The sequence below is a fragment of the Microcebus murinus genome, chromosome 15 (genome assembly GCF_040939455.1).
Source record: "Microcebus murinus isolate Inina chromosome 15, M.murinus_Inina_mat1.0, whole genome shotgun sequence".
Taxonomy (NCBI): Eukaryota; Metazoa; Chordata; class Mammalia; order Primates; family Cheirogaleidae; genus Microcebus; species Microcebus murinus.
In genome coordinates, this window is record NC_134118.1 from 77,463,130 (window position 1) to 77,487,099 (window position 23,970).

General features: G+C 63.8%; 7 non-coding genes across 7 annotated transcripts; all 7 read left to right on the plus strand.

Moving 5' to 3' along the window:
• Window positions 1–974: 974 nt before the first annotated feature.
• LOC142876423 (5S ribosomal RNA) lies at window positions 975–1,093 on the plus strand. Its single transcript, XR_012923324.1, has one exon. It is a non-coding gene; the product is annotated as a 5S ribosomal RNA (ribosomal RNA).
• A 3,523-nt stretch (window positions 1,094–4,616) lies between these two features.
• On the plus strand, window positions 4,617–4,735 carry LOC142876424 (5S ribosomal RNA). The gene has a single exon (XR_012923325.1). It is a non-coding gene; the product is annotated as a 5S ribosomal RNA (ribosomal RNA).
• A 3,524-nt stretch (window positions 4,736–8,259) lies between these two features.
• LOC142876426 (5S ribosomal RNA) lies at window positions 8,260–8,378 on the plus strand. Its single transcript, XR_012923327.1, has one exon. It is a non-coding gene; the product is annotated as a 5S ribosomal RNA (ribosomal RNA).
• A 3,530-nt stretch (window positions 8,379–11,908) lies between these two features.
• Window positions 11,909–12,027, plus strand: LOC142876427 (5S ribosomal RNA). Its single transcript, XR_012923328.1, has one exon. It is a non-coding gene; the product is annotated as a 5S ribosomal RNA (ribosomal RNA).
• Window positions 12,028–15,551: 3,524 nt separating this feature from the next.
• LOC142876428 (5S ribosomal RNA) lies at window positions 15,552–15,670 on the plus strand. The gene has a single exon (XR_012923329.1). It is a non-coding gene; the product is annotated as a 5S ribosomal RNA (ribosomal RNA).
• A 3,520-nt stretch (window positions 15,671–19,190) lies between these two features.
• On the plus strand, window positions 19,191–19,309 carry LOC142876429 (5S ribosomal RNA). The gene has a single exon (XR_012923330.1). It is a non-coding gene; the product is annotated as a 5S ribosomal RNA (ribosomal RNA).
• Window positions 19,310–22,825: 3,516 nt separating this feature from the next.
• Window positions 22,826–22,944, plus strand: LOC142876430 (5S ribosomal RNA). Its single transcript, XR_012923331.1, has one exon. It is a non-coding gene; the product is annotated as a 5S ribosomal RNA (ribosomal RNA).
• Window positions 22,945–23,970: the final 1,026 nt, after the last annotated feature.

Consider the following 23,970-nt stretch of genomic DNA (forward strand, 5'->3'; position numbering starts at 1 on the left):
GGGTGTGGAAATCTCCTATGCCTTTCCTCGCCTATTCTGTCAGCTTTAAAATTCTCTTTCAGTTGCCACCCTCACAGATGGATTAGGAAACTCTTTCCGGTGCACTCATTAGTGAAATGACCTCAATGAAGCTGGAATCCAATATCTAATGGCCGATTTTTAGCGAGTCCACACGCCAGGGTGGTCGGGGTCCAATGCAGCCCCGGCCAGGCCCAGGCCCCGGCCCCTTGGACTGGGCCACAGGAGGACACAGAGGAGGGTCCCGGCCCCCCCGGTCGCGTTGCCGGCAGTTCTCCAAGGGCTTGGGCGTTTTCCAGAGGTAGGAGATGGAGGGGACTGATTTCTTCAGCGCCCCACAAACCACGCCACCCCACCCATGGGACACATCCCTAGAGAGAGAGAGAGACGCCCCATACACTCGCTCCCCTCCCCCATGCGCTGTGCCCCAGCCCGGGGCCCGGGGGAATAGGCGGCAGCCCACCCACAGGGTGGGGGGCCCAGCTGAAAGGGGTTGTCGGGGAGGGCGGCCCCTGCCTGGGGTCAAAGGGCGGGCGATCCGCGCGTGCGCAATCGGCGGCGGCGGCGGCGGCGGCGGCGGCGGCGGCGGCGGGGGCGGCCACGAGCTGGGGGTGGGGGGCGGGTAGGTGAAGGAGGCCAGGCGAGGAGAGGAAGGGGGCTGGAAGGTCTCCACCTTGGCGAGTCCAGCCGTGGAGGCGCATCTTGTGTGAGTGTGAGTGTGTGTGTGTGTGTGTGTGTGTGTATAGAGAGACAGCCCCCCACCCCGGCCCACCGCTCCCTGCCCGCCCCGCCCCGCCTGTCACCCCCGTCCCTCGGAGCCCGCCGGACCCGGCCGGTGAACTCAACAGGCCCGGCCCGGCGCGGGTCAGCGCCGGTGCGGGGCCTGGGGCGGGAGGAGGCGGCGGGGAAGCGCAGAGAGGCTCGGCTTCTTGAGCGGGGCAGGGGCGCCCTCCGCCGTCTAGGGCCACACCACCCTGAACGCGCCCGACCTCGTCTGGTCTCGGAAGCTAAGCAGGGTCGGGCCTGGTTAGTACTTGGATGGGAGACCGCCTGGGAATACCGGGTGCCGTAGGCTTCTTCTTTTTTTTTTTTTTTGTTTTGCCTCTTGTTCTGTCCCCTCTCTGGGAGCGAGGCGGCGGCCCGGGGTGGGGGTCACCCCCACCCTCAGCGCCCGCCGCGGTGCCTGGCGCCCCAGCCCGCACCGTGGGGCCTCCTCTTGTCCCAAGCCGCGACACCGCCGTCACGCGGCAGCATGCGTGGCTTCTGGACTGTCAGGTCTCAGACCAAAGGTCTGCTCTGTGGGAACCGACACGCTGGAGGAAACCTTGAGAGTCTGAGAGGGGAGGGAGTTCCAGAAGAAGGCCAGGATGTCATTTGGAGGGAGTATGTGACCAGAACTCGTCCCGTTGCTTTTGGGGTTCTATGGGCTACACGTAGGAATCTTTGGTGGTGGCACCTGATGTTGGGGGATCCGGAGTCGCACCCAGACCTGCTCCACAGGCCTCCTTTTACTTTTCTCTTCGGATTCATTATTTTTAAAAAGTGTCTCTTATCTCTATGATTGCATTTTCTTTTCTCTCTCTTTTCAAGCAGATGATGGGAGTCCAAGTATTAAGGTGACATGTGTTGCCCGTGCCCCCCTCCCCCCTGTGTTCTTATTCATTTACCTCTGATGTCGTTCCAGCGTATTGTGGGGGTACCAATGTTAAGGTCGGGTACGTTGCCCTCTCCCAGCCTCCCCCCTCGGGTCAGAGCCTCAAGTGCGCCCATGCCCCAGTCGGTGCGCACCCACCCCATTCCTAATGGAGGTGTATGCCCATCCCCTCCCCCCACCCGCCCGACACCCACCCGATGAAGGTGATTCCTCTGTGTCCACTTAGGTGTCCATCGGTTCGTACCCATTTGCTGGTGAGCGCGAGCACGTGGTGCTCGTGTGTCCATTCTTGGGCTACCTGGCTTACTGGAACGGGTTCCAGCTCTGGCCAGGAGAACCACGAGAGGTGCCCTCTCACCGCTGCTCCTCCTAGCTGAATAGCACTCCGTGGTGTCCACGCGCCACATTTCATTTACGCACTCGTGGGTCGATGGGCACTCGGGTCGCTTCCAGGTCTTTGCGATTGTGACTTGTGCCCTGACTCTAACCCTAACCCTTACCCAGCCCGTCTCCTCCTCGGCCCCTGCCTGACTGACTCCTTCCCGCCCGGCCTGTCACCTGTCACCGTCCTCTGCCCCTGCCTGACACGCTCCTCCCCGCCCGGGCCGTCACCGTCCTCGGCCCCTGCCTGACGGGGCTCCTCCGTCGCCTGGGCCTTCCAAGGGCTTGGTGTGGACGCTGGTTCCAGGACGCCCTCCCAGGAACCCGGTAGCAGGGCGGCCGCAGCGTCTCGCGCCACCCAACCGTCCGCCGGCCGGCGGCCGTCGCTAAGTGGCCTGCGGGGGACGTGCCCCCACTGTGGGGCGGGCGCCCAGCCTGGTGTCTTCTCCGAGGCCCCGTGGCTGCTTTCACCACCCCCGCAAGGGGAGAGCCGCGGAGGTGGGGACCGCCTCCTCGTGGGGACGTACACCCAGCTCTCCACGTCGGATTCCGGGGCTCTCTGTCCTGCCAGAAGGCCCAGCTGGCCTGCGGGTCCTTAGAGTGGCAAAAACATCCGAAAACTGAGATTGAGGGTCCGGTGGTTGTCTGCACTTTTGTGCTGGGCACCCCAGGGAGGCCCGGGGGCTGGCTGGACGACGCGGTCTGCTGGGCAGGGGGGGGGGTTTGGAGGAGCAACTGATGCCCTTTGCACTTTGGGTAGCAAGTGTCTGAGGTGTCTCTGAGCCCTGCGCCATGTCGGGGGTGGGGGGTGGGAGGTCGGTGGGGGTGGAGGAGCAGGAGGAGGAGGAGGAGGAGGTGGGAAGGGCCGTGGCCTGCAGTCGTCTTCCCGGGGTGGCTTCTTCCACAGGCTGCTTGGCCTGGGCTCCCTGCACCTGGGCCTTTGGAGGACTGGCCCTGTGCTTGCCAACGCTTCCCCTGCAGGGACCCAGAGCTGGGAGGTTGCATCTCTCAGCCCTGGGTCGGGCAGAGCCCCAGCGGGCCATGCCCACAACCTCTCTCAGCACGGGTCCCCCAGAAGGCTCCTTTGGGACCAGGATTCTCTTGCGGGTGACTCTTTAAGGTCTGGCCCCTGGATGGAGGGGCACCAGGAGTAGAGGAGCAGGAAGGGGAAGGGGGTGGCCATGCGAGGGGACACTTTCAGGCCAAGTCCCAGCTTCAGCCTGATCCTCCTGGGAACCCCGGGGTGTACGTCACACCTCCTGGTTGTCCCGCTCTGAGACAAGGAGCCGGGCTTCGCATTCCCCCAGCAGCCAGTCGTGGGCTGAGGACACCTGGGGCGTTGGGAACTCCCTGGCTTCTCCTTGGCTTAACATCTGGAGCTGCTTGTGAATCGTGCCGCCACACACACACCCGAGTGCAGGTGTCTTCTGCACAGACTGCGGGCCTCGCTCTTCTGAATGCCGCTAGCTCGCCACCCACCCACGGGTGAACCTGGTCAGGGTACTTTCTCTCGGGGGCAGACTCTGATCCTGGCGGGCTACCGGTGTTTCTGTTTGCTCGTTTCTTTCTTCCATTTCGGGAAAGGCTTCCTTACTGGGTGTGGAAATCTCCTATGCCTTTCCTCGCCTATTCTGTCAGCTTTAAAATTCTCTTTCAGTTGCCACCCTCACAGATGGATTAGGAAACTCTTTCCGGTGCACTCATTAGTGAAATGACCTCAATGAAGCTGGAATCCAATATCTAATGGCCGATTTTTAGCGAGTCCACACGCCAGGGTGGTCGGGGTCCAATGCAGCCCCGGCCAGGCCCAGGCCCCGGCCCCTTGGACTGGGCCACAGGAGGACGCAGAGGAGGGTCCCGGCCCCCCCGGTCGCGTTGCCGGCAGTTCTCCAAGGGCTTGGGCGTTTTCCAGAGGTAGGAGATGGAGGGGACTGATTTCTTCAGCGCCCCACAAACCACGCCACCCCACCCATGGGACACATCCCTAGAGAGAGAGAGAGACGCCCCATACACTCGCTCCCCTCCCCCATGCGCTGTGCCCCAGCCCGGGGCCCGGGGGAATAGGCGGCAGCCCACCCACAGGGTGGGGGGCCCAGCTGAAAGGGGTTGTCGGGGAGGGCGGCCCCTGCCTGGGGTCAAAGGGCGGGCGATCCGCGCGTGCGCAATCGGCGGCGGCGGCGGCGGCGGCGGCGGCGGCGGGGGCGGCCACGAGCTGGGGGTGGGGGGCGGGTAGGTGAAGGAGGCCAGGCGAGGAGAGGAAGGGGGCTGGAAGGTCTCCACCTTGGCGAGTCCAGCCGTGGAGGCGCATCTTGTGTGAGTGTGAGTGTGTGTGTGTGTGTGTGTGTGTGTATAGAGAGACAGCCCCCCACCCCGGCCCACCGCTCCCTGCCCGCCCCGCCCCGCCTGTCACCCCCGTCCCTCGGAGCCCGCCGGACCCGGCCGGTGAACTCAACAGGCCCGGCCCGGCGCGGGTCAGCGCCGGTGCGGGGCCTGGGGCGGGAGGAGGCGGCGGGGAAGCGCAGAGAGGCTCGGCTTCTTGAGCGGGGCAGGGGCGCCCTCCGCCGTCTAGGGCCACACCACCCTGAACGCGCCCGACCTCGTCTGGTCTCGGAAGCTAAGCAGGGTCGGGCCTGGTTAGTACTTGGATGGGAGACCGCCTGGGAATACCGGGTGCCGTAGGCTTCTTCTTTTTTTTTTTTTTTGTTTTGCCTCTTGTTCTGTCCCCTCTCTGGGAGCGAGGCGGCGGCCCGGGGTGGGGGTCACCCCCACCCTCAGCGCCCGCCGCGGTGCCTGGCGCCCCAGCCCGCACCGTGGGGCCTCCTCTTGTCCCAAGCCGCGACACCGCCGTCACGCGGCAGCATGCGTGGCTTCTGGACTGTCAGGTCTCAGACCAAAGGTCTGCTCTGTGGGAACCGACACGCTGGAGGAAACCTTGAGAGTCTGAGAGGGGAGGGAGTTCCAGAAGAAGGCCAGGATGTCATTTGGAGGGAGTATGTGACCAGAACTCGTCCCGTTGCTTTTGGGGTTCTATGGGCTACACGTAGGAATCTTTGGTGGTGGCACCTGATGTTGGGGGATCCGGAGTCGCACCCAGACCTGCTCCACAGGCCTCCTTTTACTTTTCTCTTCGGATTCATTATTTTTAAAAAGTGTCTCTTATCTCTATGATTGCATTTTCTTTTCTCTCTCTTTTCAAGCAGATGATGGGAGTCCAAGTATTAAGGTGACATGTGTTGCCCGTGCCCCCCTCCCCCCTGTGTTCTTATTCATTTACCTCTGATGTCGTTCCAGCGTATTGTGGGGGTACCAATGTTAGGGTCGGGTACGTTGCCCTCTCCCTGCCTCCCCCCTCGGGTCAGAGCCTCAAGTGCGCCCATCCCCCAGTCGGTGCGCACCCACCCCATTCCTAATGGAGGTGTATGCCCATCCCCTCCCCCCACCCGCCCGACACCCACCCGATGAAGGTGATTCCTCTGTGTCCACTTAGGTGTCCATCGGTTCGTACCCATTTGCTGGTGAGCGCGAGCACGTGGTGCTCGTGTGTCCATTCTTGGGCTACCTGGCTTACTGGAACGGGTTCCAGCTCTGGCCAGGAGAACCACGAGAGGTGCCCTCTCACCGCTGCTCCTCCTAGCTGAATAGCACTCCGTGGTGTCCACGCGCCACATTTCATTTACGCACTCGTGGGTCGATGGGCACTCGGGTCGCTTCCAGGTCTTTGCGATTGTGACTTGTGCCCTGACTCTAACCCTAACCCTTACCCAGCCCGTCTCCTCCTCGGCCCCTGCCTGACTGACTCCTTCCCGCCCGGCCTGTCACCTGTCACCGTCCTCTGCCCCTGCCTGACACGCTCCTCCCCGCCCGGGCCGTCACCGTCCTCGGCCCCTGCCTGACGGGGCTCCTCCGTCGCCTGGGCCTTCCAAGGGCTTGGTGTGGACGCTGGTTCCAGGACGCCCTCCCAGGAACCCGGTAGCAGGGCGGCCGCAGCGTCTCGCGCCACCCAACCGTCCGCCGGCCGGCGGCCGTCGCTAAGTGGCCTGCGGGGGACGTGCCCCCACTGTGGGGCGGGCGCCCAGCCTGGTGTCTTCTCCGAGGCCCCGTGGCTGCTTTCACCCCCCCCCGCAAGGGGAGAGCCGCGGAGGTGGGGACCGCCTCCTCGTGGGGACGTACACCCAGCTCTCCACGTCGGATTCCGGGGCTCTCTGTCCTGCCAGAAGGCCCAGCTGGCCTGCGGGTCCTTAGAGTGGCAAAAACATCCGAAAACTGAGATTGAGGGTCCGGTGGTTGTCTGCACTTTTGTGCTGGGCACCCCAGGGAGGCCCGGGGGCTGGCTGGACGACGCGGTCTGCTGGGCAGGGGGGGGGGTTTGGAGGAGCAACTGATGCCCTTTGCACTTTGGGTAGCAAGTGTCTGAGGTGTCTCTGAGCCCTGCGCCATGTCGGGGGTGGGGGGTGGGAGGTCGGTGGGGGTGGAGGAGCAGGAGGAGGAGGAGGAGGAGGTGGGAAGGGCCGTGGCCTGCAGTCGTCTTCCCGGGGTGGCTTCTTCCACAGGCTGCTTGGCCTGGGCTCCCTGCACCTGGGCCTTTGGAGGACTGGCCCTGTGCTTGCCAACGCTTCCCCTGCAGGGACCCAGAGCTGGGAGGTTGCATCTCTCAGCCCTGGGTCGGGCAGAGCCCCAGCGGGCCATGCCCACAACCTCTCTCAGCACGGGTCCCCCAGAAGGCTCCTTTGGGACCAGGATTCTCTTGCGGGTGACTCTTTAAGGTCTGGCCCCTGGATGGAGGGGCACCAGGAGTAGAGGAGCAGGAAGGGGAAGGGGGTGGCCATGCGAGGGGACACTTTCAGGCCAAGTCCCAGCTTCAGCCTGATCCTCCTGGGAACCCCGGGGTGTACGTCACACCTCCTGGTTGTCCCGCTCTGAGACAAGGAGCCGGGCTTCGCATTCCCCCAGCAGCCAGTCGTGGGCTGAGGACACCTGGGGCGTTGGGAACTCCCTGGCTTCTCCTTGGCTTAACATCTGGAGCTGCTTGTGAATCGTGCCGCCACACACACACCCGAGTGCAGGTGTCTTCTGCACAGACTGCGGGCCTCGCTCTTCTGAATGCCGCTAGCTCGCCACCCACCCACGGGTGAACCTGGTCAGGGTACTTTCTCTCGGGGGCAGACTCTGATCCTGGCGGGCTACCGGTGTTTCTGTTTGCTCGTTTCTTTCTTCCATTTCGGGAAAGGCTTCCTTACTGGGTGTGGAAATCTCCTATGCCTTTCCTCGCCTATTCTGTCAGCTTTAAAATTCTCTTTCAGTTGCCACCCTCACAGATGGATTAGGAAACTCTTTCCGGTGCACTCATTAGTGAAATGACCTCAATGAAGCTGGAATCCAATATCTAATGGCCGATTTTTAGCGAGTCCACACGCCAGGGTGGTCGGGGTCCAATGCAGCCCCGGCCAGGCCCAGGCCCCGGCCCCTTGGACTGGGCCACAGGAGGACGCAGAGGAGGGTCCCGGCCCCCCCGGTCGCGTTGCCGGCAGTTCTCCAAGGGCTTGGGCGTTTTCCAGAGGTAGGAGATGGAGGGGACTGATTTCTTCAGCGCCCCACAAACCACGCCACCCCACCCATGGGACACATCCCTAGAGAGAGAGAGAGACGCCCCATACACTCGCTCCCCTCCCCCATGCGCTGTGCCCCAGCCCGGGGCCCGGGGGAATAGGCGGCAGCCCACCCACAGGGTGGGGGGCCCAGCTGAAAGGGGTTGTCGGGGAGGGCGGCCCCTGCCTGGGGTCAAAGGGCGGGCGATCCGCGCGTGCGCAATCGGCGGCGGCGGCGGCGGCGGCGGCGGCGGCGGGGGCGGCCACGAGCTGGGGGTGGGGGGCGGGTAGGTGAAGGAGGCCAGGCGAGGAGAGGAAGGGGGCTGGAAGGTCTCCACCTTGGCGAGTCCAGCCGTGGAGGCGCATCTTGTGTGAGTGTGAGTGTGTGTGTGTGTGTGTGTGTGTGTATAGAGAGACAGCCCCCCACCCCGGCCCACCGCTCCCTGCCCGCCCCGCCCCGCCTGTCACCCCCGTCCCTCGGAGCCCGCCGGACCCGGCCGGTGAACTCAACAGGCCCGGCCCGGCGCGGGTCAGCGCCGGTGCGGGGCCTGGGGCGGGAGGAGGCGGCGGGGAAGCGCAGAGAGGCTCGGCTTCTTGAGCGGGGCAGGGGCGCCCTCCGCCGTCTAGGGCCACACCACCCTGAACGCGCCCGACCTCGTCTGGTCTCGGAAGCTAAGCAGGGTCGGGCCTGGTTAGTACTTGGATGGGAGACCGCCTGGGAATACCGGGTGCCGTAGGCTTCTTCTTTTTTTTTTTTTTTGTTTTGCCTCTTGTTCTGTCCCCTCTCTGGGAGCGAGGCGGCGGCCCGGGGTGGGGGTCACCCCCACCCTCAGCGCCCGCCGCGGTGCCTGGCGCCCCAGCCCGCACCGTGGGGCCTCCTCTTGTCCCAAGCCGCGACACCGCCGTCACGCGGCAGCATGCGTGGCTTCTGGACTGTCAGGTCTCAGACCAAAGGTCTGCTCTGTGGGAACCGACACGCTGGAGGAAACCTTGAGAGTCTGAGAGGGGAGGGAGTTCCAGAAGAAGGCCAGGATGTCATTTGGAGGGAGTATGTGACCAGAACTCGTCCCGTTGCTTTTGGGGTTCTATGGGCTACACGTAGGAATCTTTGGTGGTGGCACCTGATGTTGGGGGATCCGGAGTCGCACCCAGACCTGCTCCACAGGCCTCCTTTTACTTTTCTCTTCGGATTCATTATTTTTAAAAAGTGTCTCTTATCTCTATGATTGCATTTTCTTTTCTCTCTCTTTTCAAGCAGATGATGGGAGTCCAAGTATTAAGGTGACATGTGTTGCCCGTGCCCCCCTCCCCCCTGTGTTCTTATTCATTTACCTCTGATGTCGTTCCAGCGTATTGTGGGGGTACCAATGTTAGGGTCGGGTACGTTGCCCTCTCCCTGCCTCCCCCCTCGGGTCAGAGCCTCAAGTGCGCCCATCCCCCAGTCGGTGCGCACCCACCCCATTCCTAATGGAGGTGTATGCCCATCCCCTCCCCCCACCCGCCCGACACCCACCCGATGAAGGTGATTCCTCTGTGTCCACTTAGGTGTCCATCGGTTCGTACCCATTTGCTGGTGAGCGCGAGCACGTGGTGCTCGTGTGTCCATTCTTGGGCTACCTGGCTTACTGGAACGGGTTCCAGCTCTGGCCAGGAGAACCACGAGAGGTGCCCTCTCACCGCTGCTCCTCCTAGCTGAATAGCACTCCGTGGTGTCCACGCGCCACATTTCATTTACGCACTCGTGGGTCGATGGGCACTCGGGTCGCTTCCAGGTCTTTGCGATTGTGACTTGTGCCCTGACTCTAACCCTAACCCTTACCCAGCCCGTCTCCTCCTCGGCCCCTGCCTGACTGACTCCTTCCCGCCCGGCCTGTCACCTGTCACCGTCCTCTGCCCCTGCCTGACACGCTCCTCCCCGCCCGGGCCGTCACCGTCCTCGGCCCCTGCCTGACGGGGCTCCTCCGTCGCCTGGGCCTTCCAAGGGCTTGGTGTGGACGCTGGTTCCAGGACGCCCTCCCAGGAACCCGGTAGCAGGGCGGCCGCAGCGTCTCGCGCCACCCAACCGTCCGCCGGCCGGCGGCCGTCGCTAAGTGGCCTGCGGGGGACGTGCCCCCACTGTGGGGCGGGCGCCCAGCCTGGTGTCTTCTCCGAGGCCCCGTGGCTGCTTTCACCCCCCCCCGCAAGGGGAGAGCCGCGGAGGTGGGGACCGCCTCCTCGTGGGGACGTACACCCAGCTCTCCACGTCGGATTCCGGGGCTCTCTGTCCTGCCAGAAGGCCCAGCTGGCCTGCGGGTCCTTAGAGTGGCAAAAACATCCGAAAACTGAGATTGAGGGTCCGGTGGTTGTCTGCACTTTTGTGCTGGGCACCCCAGGGAGGCCCGGGGGCTGGCTGGACGACGCGGTCTGCTGGGCAGGGGGGGGGGTTTGGAGGAGCAACTGATGCCCTTTGCACTTTGGGTAGCAAGTGTCTGAGGTGTCTCTGAGCCCTGCGCCATGTCGGGGGTGGGGGGTGGGAGGTCGGTGGGGGTGGAGGAGCAGGAGGAGGAGGAGGAGGAGGTGGGAAGGGCCGTGGCCTGCAGTCGTCTTCCCGGGGTGGCTTCTTCCACAGGCTGCTTGGCCTGGGCTCCCTGCACCTGGGCCTTTGGAGGACTGGCCCTGTGCTTGCCAACGCTTCCCCTGCAGGGACCCAGAGCTGGGAGGTTGCATCTCTCAGCCCTGGGTCGGGCAGAGCCCCAGCGGGCCATGCCCACAACCTCTCTCAGCACGGGTCCCCCAGAAGGCTCCTTTGGGACCAGGATTCTCTTGCGGGTGACTCTTTAAGGTCTGGCCCCTGGATGGAGGGGCACCAGGAGTAGAGGAGCAGGAAGGGGAAGGGGGTGGCCATGCGAGGGGACACTTTCAGGCCAAGTCCCAGCTTCAGCCTGATCCTCCTGGGAACCCCGGGGTGTACGTCACACCTCCTGGTTGTCCCGCTCTGAGACAAGGAGCCGGGCTTCGCATTCCCCCAGCAGCCAGTCGTGGGCTGAGGACACCTGGGGCGTTGGGAACTCCCTGGCTTCTCCTTGGCTTAACATCTGGAGCTGCTTGTGAATCGTGCCGCCACACACACACCCGAGTGCAGGTGTCTTCTGCACAGACTGCGGGCCTCGCTCTTCTGAATGCCGCTAGCTCGCCACCCACCCACGGGTGAACCTGGTCAGGGTACTTTCTCTCGGGGGCAGACTCTGATCCTGGCGGGCTACCGGTGTTTCTGTTTGCTCGTTTCTTTCTTCCATTTCGGGAAAGGCTTCCTTACTGGGTGTGGAAATCTCCTATGCCTTTCCTCGCCTATTCTGTCAGCTTTAAAATTCTCTTTCAGTTGCCACCCTCACAGATGGATTAGGAAACTCTTTCCGGTGCACTCATTAGTGAAATGACCTCAATGAAGCTGGAATCCAATATCTAATGGCCGATTTTTAGCGAGTCCACACGCCAGGGTGGTCGGGGTCCAATGCAGCCCCGGCCAGGCCCAGGCCCCGGCCCCTTGGACTGGGCCACAGGAGGACACAGAGGAGGGTCCCGGCCCCCCCGGTCGCGTTGCCGGCAGTTCTCCAAGGGCTTGGGCGTTTTCCAGAGGTAGGAGATGGAGGGGACTGATTTCTTCAGCGCCCCACAAACCACGCCACCCCACCCATGGGACACATCCCTAGAGAGAGAGAGAGACGCCCCATACACTCGCTCCCCTCCCCCATGCGCTGTGCCCCAGCCCGGGGCCCGGGGGAATAGGCGGCAGCCCACCCACAGGGTGGGGGGCCCAGCTGAAAGGGGTTGTCGGGGAGGGCGGCCCCTGCCTGGGGTCAAAGGGCGGGCGATCCGCGCGTGCGCAATCGGCGGCGGCGGCGGCGGCGGCGGCGGCGGCGGCGGCGGGGGCGGCCACGAGCTGGGGGTGGGGGGCGGGTAGGTGAAGGAGGCCAGGCGAGGAGAGGAAGGGGGCTGGAAGGTCTCCACCTTGGCGAGTCCAGCCGTGGAGGCGCATCTTGTGTGAGTGTGAGTGTGTGTGTGTGTGTGTGTGTGTGTATAGAGAGACAGCCCCCCACCCCGGCCCACCGCTCCCTGCCCGCCCCGCCCCGCCTGTCACCCCCGTCCCTCGGAGCCCGCCGGACCCGGCCGGTGAACTCAACAGGCCCGGCCCGGCGCGGGTCAGCGCCGGTGCGGGGCCTGGGGCGGGAGGAGGCGGCGGGGAAGCGCAGAGAGGCTCGGCTTCTTGAGCGGGGCAGGGGCGCCCTCCGCCGTCTAGGGCCACACCACCCTGAACGCGCCCGACCTCGTCTGGTCTCGGAAGCTAAGCAGGGTCGGGCCTGGTTAGTACTTGGATGGGAGACCGCCTGGGAATACCGGGTGCCGTAGGCTTCTTCTTTTTTTTTTTTTTTGTTTTGCCTCTTGTTCTGTCCCCTCTCTGGGAGCGAGGCGGCGGCCCGGGGTGGGGGTCACCCCCACCCTCAGCGCCCGCCGCGGTGCCTGGCGCCCCAGCCCGCACCGTGGGGCCTCCTCTTGTCCCAAGCCGCGACACCGCCGTCACGCGGCAGCATGCGTGGCTTCTGGACTGTCAGGTCTCAGACCAAAGGTCTGCTCTGTGGGAACCGACACGCTGGAGGAAACCTTGAGAGTCTGAGAGGGGAGGGAGTTCCAGAAGAAGGCCAGGATGTCATTTGGAGGGAGTATGTGACCAGAACTCGTCCCGTTGCTTTTGGGGTTCTATGGGCTACACGTAGGAATCTTTGGTGGTGGCACCTGATGTTGGGGGATCCGGAGTCGCACCCAGACCTGCTCCACAGGCCTCCTTTTACTTTTCTCTTCGGATTCATTATTTTTAAAAAGTGTCTCTTATCTCTATGATTGCATTTTCTTTTCTCTCTCTTTTCAAGCAGATGATGGGAGTCCAAGTATTAAGGTGACATGTGTTGCCCGTGCCCCCCTCCCCCCTGTGTTCTTATTCATTTACCTCTGATGTCGTTCCAGCGTATTGTGGGGGTACCAATGTTAAGGTCGGGTACGTTGCCCTCTCCCAGCCTCCCCCCTCGGGTCAGAGCCTCAAGTGCGCCCATGCCCCAGTCGGTGCGCACCCACCCCATTCCTAATGGAGGTGTATGCCCATCCCCTCCCCCCACCCGCCCGACACCCACCCGATGAAGGTGATTCCTCTGTGTCCACTTAGGTGTCCATCGGTTCGTACCCATTTGCTGGTGAGCGCGAGCACGTGGTGCTCGTGTGTCCATTCTTGGGCTACCTGGCTTACTGGAACGGGTTCCAGCTCTGGCCAGGAGAACCACGAGAGGTGCCCTCTCACCGCTGCTCCTCCTAGCTGAATAGCACTCCGTGGTGTCCACGCGCCACATTTCATTTACGCACTCGTGGGTCGATGGGCACTCGGGTCGCTTCCAGGTCTTTGCGATTGTGACTTGTGCCCTGACTCTAACCCTAACCCTTACCCAGCCCGTCTCCTCCTCGGCCCCTGCCTGACTGACTCCTTCCCGCCCGGCCTGTCACCTGTCACCGTCCTCTGCCCCTGCCTGACACGCTCCTCCCCGCCCGGGCCGTCACCGTCCTCGGCCCCTGCCTGACGGGGCTCCTCCGTCGCCTGGGCCTTCCAAGGGCTTGGTGTGGACGCTGGTTCCAGGACGCCCTCCCAGGAACCCGGTAGCAGGGCGGCCGCAGCGTCTCGCGCCACCCAACCGTCCGCCGGCCGGCGGCCGTCGCTAAGTGGCCTGCGGGGGACGTGCCCCCACTGTGGGGCGGGCGCCCAGCCTGGTGTCTTCTCCGAGGCCCCGTGGCTGCTTTCACCCCCCCCCGCAAGGGGAGAGCCGCGGAGGTGGGGACCGCCTCCTCGTGGGGACGTACACCCAGCTCTCCACGTCGGATTCCGGGGCTCTCTGTCCTGCCAGAAGGCCCAGCTGGCCTGCGGGTCCTTAGAGTGGCAAAAACATCCGAAAACTGAGATTGAGGGTCCGGTGGTTGTCTGCACTTTTGTGCTGGGCACCCCAGGGAGGCCCGGGGGCTGGCTGGACGACGCGGTCTGCTGGGCAGGGGGGGGGGTTTGGAGGAGCAACTGATGCCCTTTGCACTTTGGGTAGCAAGTGTCTGAGGTGTCTCTGAGCCCTGCGCCATGTCGGGGGTGGGGGGTGGGAGGTCGGTGGGGGTGGAGGAGCAGGAGGAGGAGGAGGAGGAGGTGGGAAGGGCCGTGGCCTGCAGTCGTCTTCCCGGGGTGGCTTCTTCCACAGGCTGCTTGGCCTGGGCTCCCTGCACCTGGGCCTTTGGAGGACTGGCCCTGTGCTTGCCAACGCTTCCCCTGCAGGGACCCAGAGCTGGGAGGTTGCATCTCTCAGCCCTGGGTCGGGCAGAGCCCCAGCGGGCCATGCCCACAACCTCTCTCAGCACGGGTCCCCCAGAAGGCTCCTTTGGGACCAGGATTCTCTTGCGGGTGACTCTTTAAGGTCTGGCCCCTGGATGGAGGGGCACCAGGAGTAGAGGAGCAGGAAGGGGAAGGGGGTGGCCATGCGAGGGGACACTTTCAGGCCAAGTCCCAGCTTCAGCCTGATCCTCCTGGGAACCCCGGGGTGTACGTCACACCTCCTGGTTGTCCCGCTCTGAGACAAGGAGCCGGGCTTCGCATTCCCCCAGCAGCCAGTCGTGGGCTGAGGACACCTGGGGCGTTGGGAACTCCCTGGCTTCTCCTTGGCTTAACATCTGGAGCTGCTTGTGAATCGTGCCGCCACACACACACCCGAGTGCAGGTGTCTTCTGCACAGACTGCGGGCCTCGCTCTTCTGAATGCCGCTAGCTCGCCACCCACCCACGGGTGAACCTGGTCAGGGTACTTTCTCTCGGGGGCAGACTCTGATCCTGGCGGGCTACCGGTGTTTCTGTTTGCTCGTTTCTTTCTTCCATTTCGGGAAAGGCTTCCTTACTGGGTGTGGAAATCTCCTATGCCTTTCCTCGCCTATTCTGTCAGCTTTAAAATTCTCTTTCAGTTGCCACCCTCACAGATGGATTAGGAAACTCTTTCCGGTGCACTCATTAGTGAAATGACCTCAATGAAGCTGGAATCCAATATCTAATGGCCGATTTTTAGCGAGTCCACACGCCAGGGTGGTCGGGGTCCAATGCAGCCCCGGCCAGGCCCAGGCCCCGGCCCCTTGGACTGGGCCACAGGAGGACGCAGAGGAGGGTCCCGGCCCCCCCGGTCGCGTTGCCGGCAGTTCTCCAAGGGCTTGGGCGTTTTCCAGAGGTAGGAGATGGAGGGGACTGATTTCTTCAGCGCCCCACAAACCACGCCACCCCACCCATGGGACACATCCCTAGAGAGAGAGAGAGACGCCCCATACACTCGCTCCCCTCCCCCATGCGCTGTGCCCCAGCCCGGGGCCCGGGGGAATAGGCGGCAGCCCACCCACAGGGTGGGGGGCCCAGCTGAAAGGGGTTGTCAGGGAGGGCGGCCCCTGCCTGGGGTCAAAGGGCGGGCGATCCGCGCGTGCGCAATCGGCGGCGGCGGCGGCGGCGGCGGCGGCGGCGGGGGCGGCCACGAGCTGGGGGTGGGGGGCGGGTAGGTGAAGGAGGCCAGGCGAGGAGAGGAAGGGGGCTGGAAGGTCTCCACCTTGGCGAGTCCAGCCGTGGAGGCGCATCTTGTGTGAGTGTGAGTGTGTGTGTGTGTGTGTGTGTGTGTATAGAGAGACAGCCCCCCACCCCGGCCCACCGCTCCCTGCCCGCCCCGCCCCGCCTGTCACCCCCGTCCCTCGGAGCCCGCCGGACCCGGCCGGTGAACTCAACAGGCCCGGCCCGGCGCGGGTCAGCGCCGGTGCGGGGCCTGGGGCGGGAGGAGGCGGCGGGGAAGCGCAGAGAGGCTCGGCTTCTTGAGCGGGGCAGGGGCGCCCTCCGCCGTCTAGGGCCACACCACCCTGAACGCGCCCGACCTCGTCTGGTCTCGGAAGCTAAGCAGGGTCGGGCCTGGTTAGTACTTGGATGGGAGACCGCCTGGGAATACCGGGTGCCGTAGGCTTCTTCTTTTTTTTTTTTTTTGTTTTGCCTCTTGTTCTGTCCCCTCTCTGGGAGCGAGGCGGCGGCCCGGGGTGGGGGTCACCCCCACCCTCAGCGCCCGCCGCGGTGCCTGGCGCCCCAGCCCGCACCGTGGGGCCTCCTCTTGTCCCAAGCCGCGACACCGCCGTCACGCGGCAGCATGCGTGGCTTCTGGACTGTCAGGTCTCAGACCAAAGGTCTGCTCTGTGGGAACCGACACGCTGGAGGAAACCTTGAGAGTCTGAGAGGGGAGGGAGTTCCAGAAGAAGGCCAGGATGTCATTTGGAGGGAGTATGTGACCAGAACTCGTCCCGTTGCTTTTGGGGTTCTATGGGCTACACGTAGGAATCTTTGGTGGTGGCACCTGATGTTGGGGGATCCGGAGTCGCACCCAGACCTGCTCCACAGGCCTCCTTTTACTTTTCTCTTCGGATTCATTATTTTTAAAAAGTGTCTCTTATCTCTATGATTGCATTTTCTTTTCTCTCTCTTTTCAAGCAGATGATGGGAGTCCAAGTATTAAGGTGACATGTGTTGCCCGTGCCCCCCTCCCCCCTGTGTTCTTATTCATTTACCTCTGATGTCGTTCCAGCGTATTGTGGGGGTACCAATGTTAAGGTCGGGTACGTTGCCCTCTCCCAGCCTCCCCCCTCGGGTCAGAGCCTCAAGTGCGCCCATGCCCCAGTCGGTGCGCACCCACCCCATTCCTAATGGAGGTGTATGCCCATCCCCTCCCCCCACCCGCCCGACACCCACCCGATGAAGGTGATTCCTCTGTGTCCACTTAGGTGTCCATCGGTTCGTACCCATTTGCTGGTGAGCGCGAGCACGTGGTGCTCGTGTGTCCATTCTTGGGCTACCTGGCTTACTGGAACGGGTTCCAGCTCTGGCCAGGAGAACCACGAGAGGTGCCCTCTCACCGCTGCTCCTCCTAGCTGAATAGCACTCCGTGGTGTCCACGCGCCACATTTCATTTACGCACTCGTGGGTCGATGGGCACTCGGGTCGCTTCCAGGTCTTTGCGATTGTGACTTGTGCCCTGACTCTAACCCTAACCCTTACCCAGCCCGTCTCCTCCTCGGCCCCTGCCTGACTGACTCCTTCCCGCCCGGCCTGTCACCTGTCACCGTCCTCTGCCCCTGCCTGACACGCTCCTCCCCGCCCGGGCCGTCACCGTCCTCGGCCCCTGCCTGACGGGGCTCCTCCGTCGCCTGGGCCTTCCAAGGGCTTGGTGTGGACGCTGGTTCCAGGACGCCCTCCCAGGAACCCGGTAGCAGGGCGGCCGCAGCGTCTCGCGCCACCCAACCGTCCGCCGGCCGGCGGCCGTCGCTAAGTGGCCTGCGGGGGACGTGCCCCCACTGTGGGGCGGGCGCCCAGCCTGGTGTCTTCTCCGAGGCCCCGTGGCTGCTTTCACCACCCCCGCAAGGGGAGAGCCGCGGAGGTGGGGACCGCCTCCTCGTGGGGACGTACACCCAGCTCTCCACGTCGGATTCCGGGGCTCTCTGTCCTGCCAGAAGGCCCAGCTGGCCTGCGGGTCCTTAGAGTGGCAAAAACATCCGAAAACTGAGATTGAGGGTCCGGTGGTTGTCTGCACTTTTGTGCTGGGCACCCCAGGGAGGCCCGGGGGCTGGCTGGACGACGCGGTCTGCTGGGCAGGGGGGGGGGTTTGGAGGAGCAACTGATGCCCTTTGCACTTTGGGTAGCAAGTGTCTGAGGTGTCTCTGAGCCCTGCGCCATGTCGGGGGTGGGGGGTGGGAGGTCGGTGGGGGTGGAGGAGCAGGAGGAGGAGGAGGAGGAGGTGGGAAGGGCCGTGGCCTGCAGTCGTCTTCCCGGGGTGGCTTCTTCCACAGGCTGCTTGGCCTGGGCTCCCTGCACCTGGGCCTTTGGAGGACTGGCCCTGTGCTTGCCAACGCTTCCCCTGCAGGGACCCAGAGCTGGGAGGTTGCATCTCTCAGCCCTGGGTCGGGCAGAGCCCCAGCGGGCCATGCCCACAACCTCTCTCAGCACGGGTCCCCCAGAAGGCTCCTTTGGGACCAGGATTCTCTTGCGGGTGACTCTTTAAGGTCTGGCCCCTGGATGGAGGGGCACCAGGAGTAGAGGAGCAGGAAGGGGAAGGGGGTGGCCATGCGAGGGGACACTTTCAGGCCAAGTCCCAGCTTCAGCCTGATCCTCCTGGGAACCCCGGGGTGTACGTCACACCTCCTGGTTGTCCCGCTCTGAGACAAGGAGCCGGGCTTCGCATTCCCCCAGCAGCCAGTCGTGGGCTGAGGACACCTGGGGCGTTGGGAACTCCCTGGCTTCTCCTTGGCTTAACATCTGGAGCTGCTTGTGAATCGTGCCGCCACACACACACCCGAGTGCAGGTGTCTTCTGCACAGACTGCGGGCCTCGCTCTTCTGAATGCCGCTAGCTCGCCACCCACCCACGGGTGAACCTGGTCAGGGTACTTTCTCTCGGGGGCAGACTCTGATCCTGGCGGGCTACCGGTGTTTCTGTTTGCTCGTTTCTTTCTTCCATTTCGGGAAAGGCTTCCTTACTGGGTGTGGAAATCTCCTATGCCTTTCCTCGCCTATTCTGTCAGCTTTAAAATTCTCTTTCAGTTGCCACCCTCACAGATGGATTAGGAAACTCTTTCCGGTGCACTCATTAGTGAAATGACCTCAATGAAGCTGGAATCCAATATCTAATGGCCGATTTTTAGCGAGTCCACACGCCAGGGTGGTCGGGGTCCAATGCAGCCCCGGCCAGGCCCAGGCCCCGGCCCCTTGGACTGGGCCACAGGAGGACACAGAGGAGGGTCCCGGCCCCCCCGGTCGCGTTGCCGGCAGTTCTCCAAGGGCTTGGGCGTTTTCCAGAGGTAGGAGATGGAGGGGACTGATTTCTTCAGCGCCCCACAAACCACGCCACCCCACCCATGGGACACATCCCTAGAGAGAGAGAGAGACGCCCCATACACTCGCTCCCCTCCCCCATGCGCTGTGCCCCAGCCCGGGGCCCGGGGGAATAGGCGGCAGCCCACCCACAGGGTGGGGGGCCCAGCTGAAAGGGGTTGTCGGGGAGGGCGGCCCCTGCCTGGGGTCAAAGGGCGGGCGATCCGCGCGTGCGCAATCGGCGGCGGCGGCGGCGGCGGCGGCGGCGGGGGCGGCCACGAGCTGGGGGTGGGGGGCGGGTAGGTGAAGGAGGCCAGGCGAGGAGAGGAAGGGGGCTGGAAGGTCTCCACCTTGGCGAGTCCAGCCGTGGAGGCGCATCTTGTGTGAGTGTGAGTGTGTGTGTGTGTGTGTGTGTGTGTATAGAGAGACAGCCCCCCACCCCGGCCCACCGCTCCCTGCCCGCCCCGCCCCGCCTGTCACCCCCGTCCCTCGGAGCCCGCCGGACCCGGCCGGTGAACTCAACAGGCCCGGCCCGGCGCGGGTCAGCGCCGGTGCGGGGCCTGGGGCGGGAGGAGGCGGCGGGGAAGCGCAGAGAGGCTCGGCTTCTTGAGCGGGGCAGGGGCGCCCTCCGCCGTCTAGGGCCACACCACCCTGAACGCGCCCGACCTCGTCTGGTCTCGGAAGCTAAGCAGGGTCGGGCCTGGTTAGTACTTGGATGGGAGACCGCCTGGGAATACCGGGTGCCGTAGGCTTCTTCTTTTTTTTTTTTTTTGTTTTGCCTCTTGTTCTGTCCCCTCTCTGGGAGCGAGGCGGCGGCCCGGGGTGGGGGTCACCCCCACCCTCAGCGCCCGCCGCGGTGCCTGGCGCCCCAGCCCGCACCGTGGGGCCTCCTCTTGTCCCAAGCCGCGACACCGCCGTCACGCGGCAGCATGCGTGGCTTCTGGACTGTCAGGTCTCAGACCAAAGGTCTGCTCTGTGGGAACCGACACGCTGGAGGAAACCTTGAGAGTCTGAGAGGGGAGGGAGTTCCAGAAGAAGGCCAGGATGTCATTTGGAGGGAGTATGTGACCAGAACTCGTCCCGTTGCTTTTGGGGTTCTATGGGCTACACGTAGGAATCTTTGGTGGTGGCACCTGATGTTGGGGGATCCGGAGTCGCACCCAGACCTGCTCCACAGGCCTCCTTTTACTTTTCTCTTCGGATTCATTATTTTTAAAAAGTGTCTCTTATCTCTATGATTGCATTTTCTTTTCTCTCTCTTTTCAAGCAGATGATGGGAGTCCAAGTATTAAGGTGACATGTGTTGCCCGTGCCCCCCTCCCCCCTGTGTTCTTATTCATTTACCTCTGATGTCGTTCCAGCGTATTGTGGGGGTACCAATGTTAAGGTCGGGTACGTTGCCCTCTCCCAGCCTCCCCCCTCGGGTCAGAGCCTCAAGTGCGCCCATGCCCCAGTCGGTGCGCACCCACCCCATTCCTAATGGAGGTGTATGCCCATCCCCTCCCCCCACCCGCCCGACACCCACCCGATGAAGGTGATTCCTCTGTGTCCACTTAGGTGTCCATCGGTTCGTACCCATTTGCTGGTGAGCGCGAGCACGTGGTGCTCGTGTGTCCATTCTTGGGCTACCTGGCTTACTGGAACGGGTTCCAGCTCTGGCCAGGAGAACCACGAGAGGTGCCCTCTCACCGCTGCTCCTCCTAGCTGAATAGCACTCCGTGGTGTCCACGCGCCACATTTCATTTACGCACTCGTGGGTCGATGGGCACTCGGGTCGCTTCCAGGTCTTTGCGATTGTGACTTGTGCCCTGACTCTAACCCTAACCCTTACCCAGCCCGTCTCCTCCTCGGCCCCTGCCTGACTGACTCCTTCCCGCCCGGCCTGTCACCTGTCACCGTCCTCTGCCCCTGCCTGACACGCTCCTCCCCGCCCGGGCCGTCACCGTCCTCGGCCCCTGCCTGACGGGGCTCCTCCGTCGCCTGGGCCTTCCAAGGGCTTGGTGTGGACGCTGGTTCCAGGACGCCCTCCCAGGAACCCGGTAGCAGGGCGGCCGCAGCGTCTCGCGCCACCCAACCGTCCGCCGGCCGGCGGCCGTCGCTAAGTGGCCTGCGGGGGACGTGCCCCCACTGTGGGGCGGGCGCCCAGCCTGGTGTCTTCTCCGAGGCCCCGTGGCTGCTTTCACCACCCCCGCAAGGGGAGAGCCGCGGAGGTGGGGACCGCCTCCTCGTGGGGACGTACACCCAGCTCTCCACGTCGGATTCCGGGGCTCTCTGTCCTGCCAGAAGGCCCAGCTGGCCTGCGGGTCCTTAGAGTGGCAAAAACATCCGAAAACTGAGATTGAGGGTCCGGTGGTTGTCTGCACTTTTGTGCTGGGCACCCCAGGGAGGCCCGGGGGCTGGCTGGACGACGCGGTCTGCTGGGCAGGGGGGGGGGTTTGGAGGAGCAACTGATGCCCTTTGCACTTTGGGTAGCAAGTGTCTGAGGTGTCTCTGAGCCCTGCGCCATGTCGGGGGTGGGGGGTGGGAGGTCGGTGGGGGTGGAGGAGCAGGAGGAGGAGGAGGAGGAGGTGGGAAGGGCCGTGGCCTGCAGTCGTCTTCCCGGGGTGGCTTCTTCCACAGGCTGCTTGGCCTGGGCTCCCTGCACCTGGGCCTTTGGAGGACTGGCCCTGTGCTTGCCAACGCTTCCCCTGCAGGGACCCAGAGCTGGGAGGTTGCATCTCTCAGCCCTGGGTCGGGCAGAGCCCCAGCGGGCCATGCCCACAACCTCTCTCAGCACGGGTCCCCCAGAAGGCTCCTTTGGGACCAGGATTCTCTTGCGGGTGACTCTTTAAGGTCTGGCCCCTGGATGGAGGGGCACCAGGAGTAGAGGAGCAGGAAGGGGAAGGGGGTGGCCATGCGAGGGGACACTTTCAGGCCAAGTCCCAGCTTCAGCCTGATCCTCCTGGGAACCCCGGGGTGTACGTCACACCTCCTGGTTGTCCCGCTCTGAGACAAGGAGCCGGGCTTCGCATTCCCCCAGCAGCCAGTCGTGGGCTGAGGACACCTGGGGCGTTGGGAACTCCCTGGCTTCTCCTTGGCTTAACATCTGGAGCTGCTTGTGAATCGTGCCGCCACACACACACCCGAGTGCAGGTGTCTTCTGCACAGACTGCGGGCCTCGCTCTTCTGAATGCCGCTAGCTCGCCACCCACCCACGGGTGAACCTGGTCAGGGTACTTTCTCTCGGGGGCAGACTCTGATCCTGGCGGGCTACCGGTGTTTCTGTTTGCTCGTTTCTTTCTTCCATTTCGGGAAAGGCTTCCTTACTGGGTGTGGAAATCTCCTATGCCTTTCCTCGCCTATTCTGTCAGCTTTAAAATTCTCTTTCAGTTGCCACCCTCACAGATGGATTAGGAAACTCTTTCCGGTGCACTCATTAGTGAAATGACCTCAATGAAGCTGGAATCCAATATCTAATGGCCGATTTTTAGCGAGTCCACACGCCAGGGTGGTCGGGGTCCAATGCAGCCCCGGCCAGGCCCAGGCCCCGGCCCCTTGGACTGGGCCACAGGAGGACACAGAGGAGGGTCCCGGCCCCCCCGGTCGCGTTGCCGGCAGTTCTCCAAGGGCTTGGGCGTTTTCCAGAGGTAGGAGATGGAGGGGACTGATTTCTTCAGCGCCCCACAAACCACGCCACCCCACCCATGGGACACATCCCTAGAGAGAGAGAGAGACGCCCCATACACTCGCTCCCCTCCCCCATGCGCTGTGCCCCAGCCCGGGCCCGGGGGAATAGGCGGCAGCCCACCCACAGGGTGGGGGGCCCAGCTGAAAGGGGTTGTCGGGGAGGGCGGCCCCTGCCTGGGGTCAAAGGGCGGGCGATCCGCGCGTGCGCAATCGGCGGCGGCGGCGGCGGCGGCGGCGGGGGCGGCCACGAGCTGGGGGTGGGGGGCGGGTAGGTGAAGGAGGCCAGGCGAGGAGAGGAAGGGGGCTGGAAGGTCTCCACCTTGGCGAGTCCAGCCGTGGAGGCGCATCTTGTGTGAGTGTGAGTGTGTGTGTGTGTGTGTGTGTGTGTATAGAGAGACAGCCCCCCACCCCGGCCCACCGCTCCCTGCCCGCCCCGCCCCGCCTGTCACCCCCGTCCCTCGGAGCCCGCCGGACCCGGCCGGTGAACTCAACAGGCCCGGCCCGGCGCGGGTCAGCGCCGGTGCGGGGCCTGGGGCGGGAGGAGGCGGCGGGGAAGCGCAGAGAGGCTCGGCTTCTTGAGCGGGGCAGGGGCGCCCTCTGCCGTCTAGGGCCACACCACCCTGAACGCGCCCGACCTCGTCTGGTCTCGGAAGCTAAGCAGGGTCGGGCCTGGTTAGTACTTGGATGGGAGACCGCCTGGGAATACCGGGTGCCGTAGGCTTCTTCTTTTTTTTTTTTTTTGTTTTGCCTCTTGTTCTGTCCCCTCTCTGGGAGCGAGGCGGCGGCCCGGGGTGGGGGTCACCCCCACCCTCAGCGCCCGCCGCGGTGCCTGGCGCCCCAGCCCGCACCGTGGGGCCTCCTCTTGTCCCAAGCCGCGACACCGCCGTCACGCGGCAGCATGCGTGGCTTCTGGACTGTCAGGTCTCAGACCAAAGGTCTGCTCTGTGGGAACCGACACGCTGGAGGAAACCTTGAGAGTCTGAGAGGGGAGGGAGTTCCAGAAGAAGGCCAGGATGTCATTTGGAGGGAGTATGTGACCAGAACTCGTCCCGTTGCTTTTGGGGTTCTATGGGCTACACGTAGGAATCTTTGGTGGTGGCACCTGATGTTGGGGGATCCGGAGTCGCACCCAGACCTGCTCCACAGGCCTCCTTTTACTTTTCTCTTCGGATTCATTATTTTTAAAAAGTGTCTCTTATCTCTATGATTGCATTTTCTTTTCTCTCTCTTTTCAAGCAGATGATGGGAGTCCAAGTATTAAGGTGACATGTGTTGCCCGTGCCCCCCTCCCCCCTGTGTTCTTATTCATTTACCTCTGATGTCGTTCCAGCGTATTGTGGGGGTACCAATGTTAAGGTCGGGTACGTTGCCCTCTCCCAGCCTCCCCCCTCGGGTCAGAGCCTCAAGTGCGCCCATGCCCCAGTCGGTGCGCACCCACCCCATTCCTAATGGAGGTGTATGCCCATCCCCTCCCCCCACCCGCCCGACACCCACCCGATGAAGGTGATTCCTCTGTGTCCACTTAGGTGTCCATCGGTTCGTACCCATTTGCTGGTGAGCGCGAGCACGTGGTGCTCGTGTGTCCATTCTTGGGCTACCTGGCTTACTGGAACGGGTTCCAGCTCTGGCCAGGAGAACCACGAGAGGTGCCCTCTCACCGCTGCTCCTCCTAGCTGAATAGCACTCCGTGGTGTCCACGCGCCACATTTCATTTACGCACTCGTGGGTCGATGGGCACTCGGGTCGC